Source organism: Eschrichtius robustus, chromosome 8 (genome assembly GCF_028021215.1).
Source record: "Eschrichtius robustus isolate mEscRob2 chromosome 8, mEscRob2.pri, whole genome shotgun sequence".
NCBI classification, from domain to species: Eukaryota; Metazoa; Chordata; class Mammalia; order Artiodactyla; family Eschrichtiidae; genus Eschrichtius; species Eschrichtius robustus.
This window is the reverse complement of record NC_090831.1, coordinates 123,585,288-123,593,835: the sequence shown is the minus strand read 5'-3', so window position 1 is coordinate 123,593,835 and position 8,548 is coordinate 123,585,288. Positions and strand designations below refer to the sequence as shown.

Below are 8,548 nucleotides of genomic sequence, written 5' to 3'. Positions count from 1 at the left end.
CAAAAAATGACTTCCTTATCATCTTATTTATTATATTTTTTCTTTTTGGCCACACCACACAGCATGCAAAACTTCCCTGACCAGGGATCGAACCCATGCCCCCTGCAGTGGAAACAAGGAGTCTTAACCACTGGACCACCAGGGTAGTCCCACTTTATCATTTTAAAATATTCCTTTTATCTGTAGAAATTCTTATTGACTTAAAGTCTATTTTGCATCATATTAATATCTACACTAGCCTTTTTGTTTAGTATCGCATAATATATCTTTATTTATACTTTCACTTTCCACTTTTCTGTGCCCCTATATTTAAGGTGATGTTCATGTAAGTAGCTTATGGTGGGTTTTATTTTCTCAAGTCTAAAATCTTATGTTTTAATTGGAGTTTCTTTGTTTTTTTGGTTTTTTGTTTTTGGCTGCGCCGTGCCACATGCAGGATCTTGGTTCCCCGGTCAGGGCTCGAACCTGTGCCCCCTACAGTGGGAGCACGAGGTCTTAACCACTGGATCGCCAGGGAATTCCCTTTAATTGGAGTTTAATAAATTTGTTCTTAGAGTAATTATTGTTGTATAGAATTCTAGTTGGGCTGTTATTTTCTTTCAGCACTGTAAAAATCTTATTCCATTGTCTCCTGGATACCATAGTTTCTACTGAGAAGTTAGCTGTAAATCATAAAATTCGCATTTATTTCACAGGCTGTTTTTTAGATTTCTCTCTCTCTTTTTAAAAATCAGTTTTTTGATGATGTATCTAAATGTAGTTTTCTTTGTATTTATCTTCCTTTTGACTCACAGAGTTCCTTAAATAAGTGGGTTGATTTTTTTCATCAGTTTTGGAAAGCACTCAGCAATTATTCCTTTAAATCTTGATTCTGCCTCATTTTCTTTCTTATTTCCTTTTGGGATTTCAAAAATATGTGAGTTAGAGCTTTTAACTGTTCCATTTGTCTCCTTTTTCAGGGGGTCCATTCTTCCCCTTTTTTAACTTCAATTTAAGTATTTTTCTATTGGTTTGTTTTCCTGTTTACTAATCCTGTGATCTACTGTGCCCAAGTGTCTGTTAAACACATGCATTAAATTCTTAATGCTAAATGTTATACTTTTTAGTTTTGTAATTTCTTTTTTATTTTTTCTTATAAATTATAAGTGGTGAAATTCTCCATACTTTATCCATTTTCTCCATTTTCCTGTTTTCTTGAATATATCATTAAAGTTATTTTAAATTCTATTATAATCCAACATCTGAATCACTTGCTTATATTGTCTGTTTTTCTCTTGGTTTTTGTTTGTATGGCTCTGTCTCCTTGTATATCTAGTAATTTTTATTGAATGCCAGACATTGTGCATTAAAAGAATGAAGGCTCCAGATGAAATTATATCCCACTAGACAGAGTTCACTCTTTTTCTGAAATAAAGATATAGTTTAGAGCTGATTATCTTAAACCAATAAGGAAATGAGCAGTCTTTCCTGCTAAGAAAAACAAAATGCAGTTTGGGTAATACTCCTTTTACCTGTGTCTTATCCCAGTTCTGGAGTGTGGCCCTCCCAGGTTTTCAACTGCACCCCTGGCAGGTCTTTGCCTCTTCAGCCCTGAAATACAGGAATATCCACTTTTCTTTTTAGAGGATTTGGGCTTAGATTTCTAGCCTCTTGATTCATGGAGCTTCACAATGCATCAATTATCTTGAGGGAGGGAAACAAGTTACATGTTTAAGAAGTCCAAACTCTCCATTTTTTTTTCACTCCAGCACTGCACAGTTGCCAAAAGCTCTTTCGATTTTTCTGTTTCCTGGCACCTCTGTGCTGGAGCAAACACTGCAAGATCATACTCTATCAGGGCGCAGGATTGGCAATTTCCTAGGGAAACAGTGGCTGCAGATCATCAGTGTCAATGCTCTGGTGACTTTAAGATGCAAATTTTATTGCTTAACTGACTTTCCTGGTTCTTCTGGTCAGGAGTCCAGGCATGCCAAAACTCCTTCATCCTACCTTGAAGAAAATTCCACGAATGTAGTTTTAAGACTTATTTTTTTGATAGAAACAGGACATCAACAATTAGAAAGGCCTGATGATAAAACTGAACTCTTTAACTCCAGCTCTCTTTTTTTTCTTCTAGTTCTTTTATGTATTTTTAATATTTTATTAAAAATTTTTATACAATTATTAAAGGTTACTTTGCATTTCAGTTATTACAAAATATTGGCTATATTCCCTGTGTTGTACAATACGTCTTTGAGTCTATCTTACACCCCATACCAATTCTCTTTTTTATTTTCAGGAAAAGAATAGGAGTGTCTCTAAGTGAGCACAGAAGACCAATGTGAGAGAAAGCCTGATAGTGGACCACCAAGAGGATAGTGATTAGCTTAACTTTCTCCTAGGAAGAAATTTGATTCTAAACTATAATTCTTGATGAGTAAGCATCAAAATATTAACATTTGTTAAACTGATGACGTTACAGGAAATTTTTTTCTTGATGCTTACTTGTTTTCTAACTTGTTAATCTTTTAACGTTTAACATATTATATTCTTAAATTCTATAAGGCACATTAGAGAGATTCAAAGAAATTGTATCCTCTGTATTGGAAGTGTATTTCCTGTCTAATCAAAATAATTAGATTATTGCTCCAAGAAGAAAGAGAAGAAAACATCCTTTCTTTGCCCTGATCATTCTTTGCAAATTACCATGAGTTTTGGGCTCCAGCCTCCCTGACATCATTCCTACAGTTCTTTGCTTCCATGTGCTATGCCCCTTTGGATGATTGTTCTTTCTCTGAATCCTTGGGATCCAGGGGAAAAGTCCACAGAGGAAGAGATCCCTGGTTCAGGGCATACGGGAGGCCTGAGTTTGGGAGCTCAAATAGCCAGTCTCTGTGCCTGGTCCCAGCCCACCCAGCTGCTCTGAGCTGATGGTTTGGGACCAGCAGGATGCTGTGATCTCTCTGGCAAAGCATCTCCCTTTCAAAGCCAAGGAGTAGAAAATGAGAAGGGGAGAAGCGCAGAGAATAAGAAATAAAAGACAAAGCCCAAAGTACACCAATGTGCAGAGGTTGAGAGTGAGATTGAGAGAGAATACAGGGAGTGGGTTAGCAAAGATAAAACCAAGTAGGAGGGAGGGAAAGAGGGAAGATTCCAGCTCTAAACAATGATTCTCTGGGTTGGTGGCTCACACAGGCGTTGAGAAGGAGGCTGCAGGGTTCTGGGCAGGGAAGATTCCTAGAAGTCATGTGATAGGTCTTTAGGGAAGGACACAGCAAGTTCAAAGCCAGATAGGATCTGTCTAAATGAGGTTAGTCAGTCTGTTCTCACTAGTTCACTAGAAATGAGGAGAAATTACAATGCACATTGGATCCTCAGGTGGGACAACACCGGAAATCAGGAAAGTCTAAACAAATAAGGGGATATAGTTCAAGGCAGAACATTTGACTGTACATCACGTACTCTCTGGCTCAAGTCTGTGAGTCACCTGTTGGCCCTCCCTCTTGTTCTGACCACCTGTTTGCATTCACTCTGTCCTTTGTCTATGCTCTAGGGACCATAAACCTCTCTCATTCCCACTTCATCATTTTTCCATGCATTGCACCCTCTCTTTAGGTTACTTTTTCCATCTGACACTGGAAGGATGCAGCAAATGGAGAGGGAAGAGGAAGAAGAGGAGAGATAAAGGAGGCGGTTCTTCTCCTGCCCAATATGTTTAGTGCAAAGACGCCCTTAAGCATACCCATGGATTCTAGTTGTGACTTGGTCATTAATCTGTTGTGTTTTGTTTGGGCATGATTTTAATTACTACTGTCATTTTTGTCAGATCTGTACCATGAAGATTAAATCAATAGCTCCAAAACTATCTGTGAGTCAGAATCATCAGGAGCTTGTTAGAAGCACACACTGTCCCCACGTCCCCTTCCCAGAGAGTCTGGTTTAGGGATTCTCAGGTGGGGCCCAAGAGCATTTACCTTTGCCCAGCCCTGCCCTTTCCACTGTAACCTCAAAGAGTCTGTTGAGTAGCCAATGCTTTGAGTCCTGTTCTTCTAGGTGGGTCTGAAGGATGTTGCATCTGCAAGCCTCATTGAGTTCAATGCCAGTGCCTTCAGCCAGGGGAAGGGGGTGGGCACAGTGAGAAGAGCATCCATTTGCAGGGGTGTAGGATGGCAGAGCACTAGCAAGTACACACCTCAAAACGTGACACCCAGGGTGTGGCTCTGCAGGTTTAGGGTGCTTATTAAATATAGGCGAGTAGGTGGAGGTATAGCTCAGGGGTAGAGCATTTGACTGCAGATCAAGAGGTCCCTGGTTCAAATCCAGGTGCCCCCTGCCCAAGTTTGCTTTTACTCACTGAACACAGTGTTCTACCTCTAGCTTTTTCCACGACATTGATTCAGCCTGCAAAGGGAAGAAGAAGCAGGGCAAATCTTCACCAGAACCCTTCCCTTGACACCTGCAGCTCTAGATGAACCCGATTTCTTCAAGGAGGAGTCAGTTCTCATAGGTCCTGTAGTGAATGTTTATTCCCTTTTCTTTTTTCTTTTTTTGCCCAGCATGTGAATCCTCTTAACTCCTTTTTTGGGGAATTCACAATTGTCTCAGTCTTGGAGGAAGACAGGAACCTGTCTGTGGCTGAGGAAGACAAAAATGCCAGGAGAAAGAGAGAGAGATTGAGTTTTTTATTTTGAATTTTATTTTATTTATTTTTTTATATGGCAGGTTCTCATCAGTTATCTCTTTTATACATATTAGTGTATATATGTCAATCCCAATCCCCCAATCCATCCCCCCAACACCCCCGCCCCGCCACTTTCCCCCCTTGGTATCCATACGTTTGTTGAGAGAGATTGATTTGAAGGAATTGGCTCACATGACATTGAGGGCTCTGGCAAGTCTTAATCTTGCAGGTCAGCAGGCTGGAGACCCAGGGAAGAGTTGACATTGCAGTTTGAGTCCGAAGGCCGTCTGGAGGCAGAGTTCCCTATTTCTCAGGGGACTTCAGTCTTTTTCTCTGAAGGCTTTCAACCGATGGCATGGGGCCCATCCACGTTAAGGAGGGTCACCTGCTTTACTCAGAGTCGACTGTTGTAAATGTAAATCACATCTAAAAAAAAATCTTCATAGCAACATCTAGATTAGTGTTTGACCAAAATCTGGGTACCAGAACCTAAACGAGTTGACACAAAATTAACCAGCACAATTGGTAATGTTAAGCTTGGCCAACTATATGCCCATAAATAAGACTATGAATGTAGAAGAAATCACACCTAGAAGTAGGAGAACTTGGAATTCATTCTGGAGGTGGCAGAGGTGTGGCAAGGACAGTGAGGCCATTGGCTGCAGCCAGTATCCATTGTGGTGACAACAATGGCTCCCTTACCAGGACCTGCTGAAATCCTGCCCACTTTATGAGCATTTTATGAGGGAAACTCTTCTGGCCTCCGTTCAGTGCTCTGAGCTCCTTGCCATCCTGGCAAGACTGCCTTCTGTGTTTCCATTAGCCTGGGATGGCCTCTTCTTTAATCAAAGTGTCCTGATTGGTACCAGGAATGAGTAATAGGCAGAAGATCCTCAGAGAAAAGACGGGAATGTGGTTTGATCCTGGCCGTATTGGACCTGAAGATAATGAAAATCTAGGTAGATGAGGGGATGCTAATCTAGGAGTCCATATGATATAGTAGAAAAAGCTGAGTGAATATTTGCTTCCTGTTTCCAAGGGATCAAGTCGAGTTCCCATGGAATACTAGAAGTGGCTTCAGGCCTGGATGGCTGATCCTAGCAGTTTAAAAGAAAGTTAATCATAAACTCAAGTGTCACTCTGTATGTACTGAAACCCGGGACTTTCTCTGACTGTACTGGGATCATCTCTCACCTCCGGTCACACAACCTGAAATAGCTGAAAACGGAAGCTGATCCCGAGGGTTGCCAAACATTAATGTCAGTGGAATCTACAGCTTTCAGCAGTCTCCTTGATGAAAATAGGTCTGTGGTTAAGAAAGGGTGGGACTTCAGAAATTACAGTGTGGATGTATGAGAGCATTTGGAAAACTCAAGTTATACCAAATCACCTATTGTACTGAATCTCCCTTGCCAGTCAAGGCAGCCCCTTCTCCCTGTCTGACAGCTGAATAGCCCAGATTGAGGGATTTTCATTGCAAGAGGCCATCAGTTGCCCCACCCCTCATTGTCCCTTGATCTACAGCTACCGAAAGACCTTAGCTGACTCTGGGTACCAATTGCTGGGAGGTGAAGATTCACACATGAAAATAATTTCAAACTGGCTAATTTATATCAGCAAAGATCTAGAGAACACACGTGGGTATGGATTCTTGGAGTATTTTGTAAAGTACGAAGAGTATAATTTTAAGTAAGTCTGAATTTTTTTTTCTGAGTGTAGTCAATCAAGCTTCTAGTTAAAATATCACAGCTGGAGCAGCTGGGATAAACTTGTTTGCTCCGTTGTTGACTTGAACCAGGATTCACAGGAGGCAGATTCTAAATGCATTTGGAGTATAGAGATCCCTTGGTATACTGTGGAAAGAAGCCATAGACCTCCGGGGATAGGAAAACTGGAGCGGATTTATCATCTGTGACTTGCCCATCCAAACAACGACTCCCTTCACTAAAGTCTTGGAAGGGCATGGGTATGTGGAGCTTCTATGTCTTTGATAAGCATTTTAGTAGCTGTTCCCTATAGACAGGGATGCTGGCTGGAGACATTACAGTGGAAAAGGATTCTCTGATTTCAGTGGGGACGGGAGCATCCTAGGGTGTCAGAGTTCAAGAAGTGTGATTCTTCACCTTCAGATGCAAGTTAGGGGTTACTCTACGTGGTCTGTGCCACACAGAGCTTGGTTGTGGTTGATTGGTCATGAGGTCCTTGGGGCTGACAATGGGAAGCCCACCCCAGTCCTACTTGATTTGTAGCTCCGAGCTAACCCAATAGTTAGCACAAAAGAGATTCCTGACCTCTCAGCCAGTTCCCAGATCTGAATCAGTTCAGAGACCCTGCATCCCTTGAAAGGGAAATCTGAGTAAGCTTGAGTAAAGGACTCTTCCAAAATATCCAACCATGGGATGTGCATCTTACTTCTAGATTTCCCCAAAGGGTCCTTCAGCCATTTACCTGGAAACTCTTTACTGGGGAAAGGCAAATACCCACGTATCTTCCGGGTTATTGGTGTCTATTGTCTCTGTGAAGCTTCTGGAGGTCCAGTATTTGAGTGGACATCAGAATATCCCAGGAAAGACTACATCCTGCACCTTGCCCTGTTTAACCACCACCATCAAAGCTGATAGCCTCTCCTGGAGGATCCTATCAACCAAGGACTAGGCCATGAGCAGAGGGAGGAAGAGCAGAGAGCAGGAGATGTGAGCGGAACCTTAGGTCTGTCCGGCGGAGCCCAGGAGGAGGCTGCAGGGGAGACGGGGTCCTGAACGGGTCAGAGTAGATATGGCGTGGGAAGGAGGGAGCCTCAGTACCAACTACAAGCCATGGCTTTACGAGCAGTGCCTTCAGCCTGGAATTTGCGAAGGCCGCAAGATAGTGGGGAAAAGAGGTGGTGGGGCACCCAAGGGAGCAGCCTGTGGGAAGGCGAGGTGAGTTATTGGACACAAGAGGGTCCGTTAGCAGTGAGATCAGTCAGCCAGATCTACAGAGATGAGACCACGCAGTGTTTCTCAAACTTGACTCTACTTTCAAAATATTTGAGAACTTGTTAAAAATTCAGATTCCCTGGGGATCCTGATACACTACATCTGATAGGCACAGCCTCCTGTTAATCCCTCCTAAACTCCGAAGACTCTGAGAGGCAGCCAAAGTTTTTGGGAACCACTCTTCACGATGATTCTAAAGACACTTCCAGCTGCAGATACCAAAGCTGGTGCCCTCAGCCAGGGAGCAACGTTAAACCATTGGCAGCTTGATATTGGCCATGGTGGGAGTATTTACAAATTGGCAAATACTGCAAATCAAACACTACTGATTGTCTTTTCTTTCCCCTTGAGCTGATTTACAAGTGCTTCACTCCGTAAGGCTACAGGCATAGATAGCTGCCAGGCACGGGGGCCGTGGGAAACGGAGCAGGGAGACAGGAGGGACCAATTCACCAGGGCACGGGCTGCCAAGTGGCACACCCGACAAGCAAGCAGAGGTCTTAGCGTTGAAGTTCAAGACTTGGTCCAGGAGATGAAATGCGCTCATCAGATGAGATTCGTTCTTCTTAGTCAGAAAAGCAGGTCATGCCATCCCAGGTTCAAATCCAGGCTCTGAGTGTTGAGATTCCAGTTTCCGTTCACAGGCTGATCTACAGGAAGATCAGATCAGATCTACAGGAAGATCAGATCAGATCAAATCCGGGCTCTGAGTGTTGAGATTCCAGTTTCCTTTCACAGGCTGATCTACAGGAAGATCAGATCAGATCTACAGGAAGGCTCCCCTGCTCTGCTGCAGCCCCAGGTGACTTCCATAATCCATGTCCCCACTCACGTGGGCTGTGGGGAACGTTTTCTTTTATTGACGGCACAGCATCTGAACCCTATCACGTGTTTGGGGAATATGCAATTA

The 8,548-nt window shown here is 42.8% G+C and overlaps 1 non-coding gene across 1 annotated transcript; it reads left to right on the top strand.

Annotated features, from left to right (window-relative positions):
- Positions 1–4,239: 4,239 nt before the first annotated feature.
- On the top strand, positions 4,240–4,311 carry TRNAC-GCA (transfer RNA cysteine (anticodon GCA)). Its single transcript has one exon. It is a non-coding gene; the product is annotated as a tRNA-Cys (tRNA).
- Positions 4,312–8,548: the final 4,237 nt, after the last annotated feature.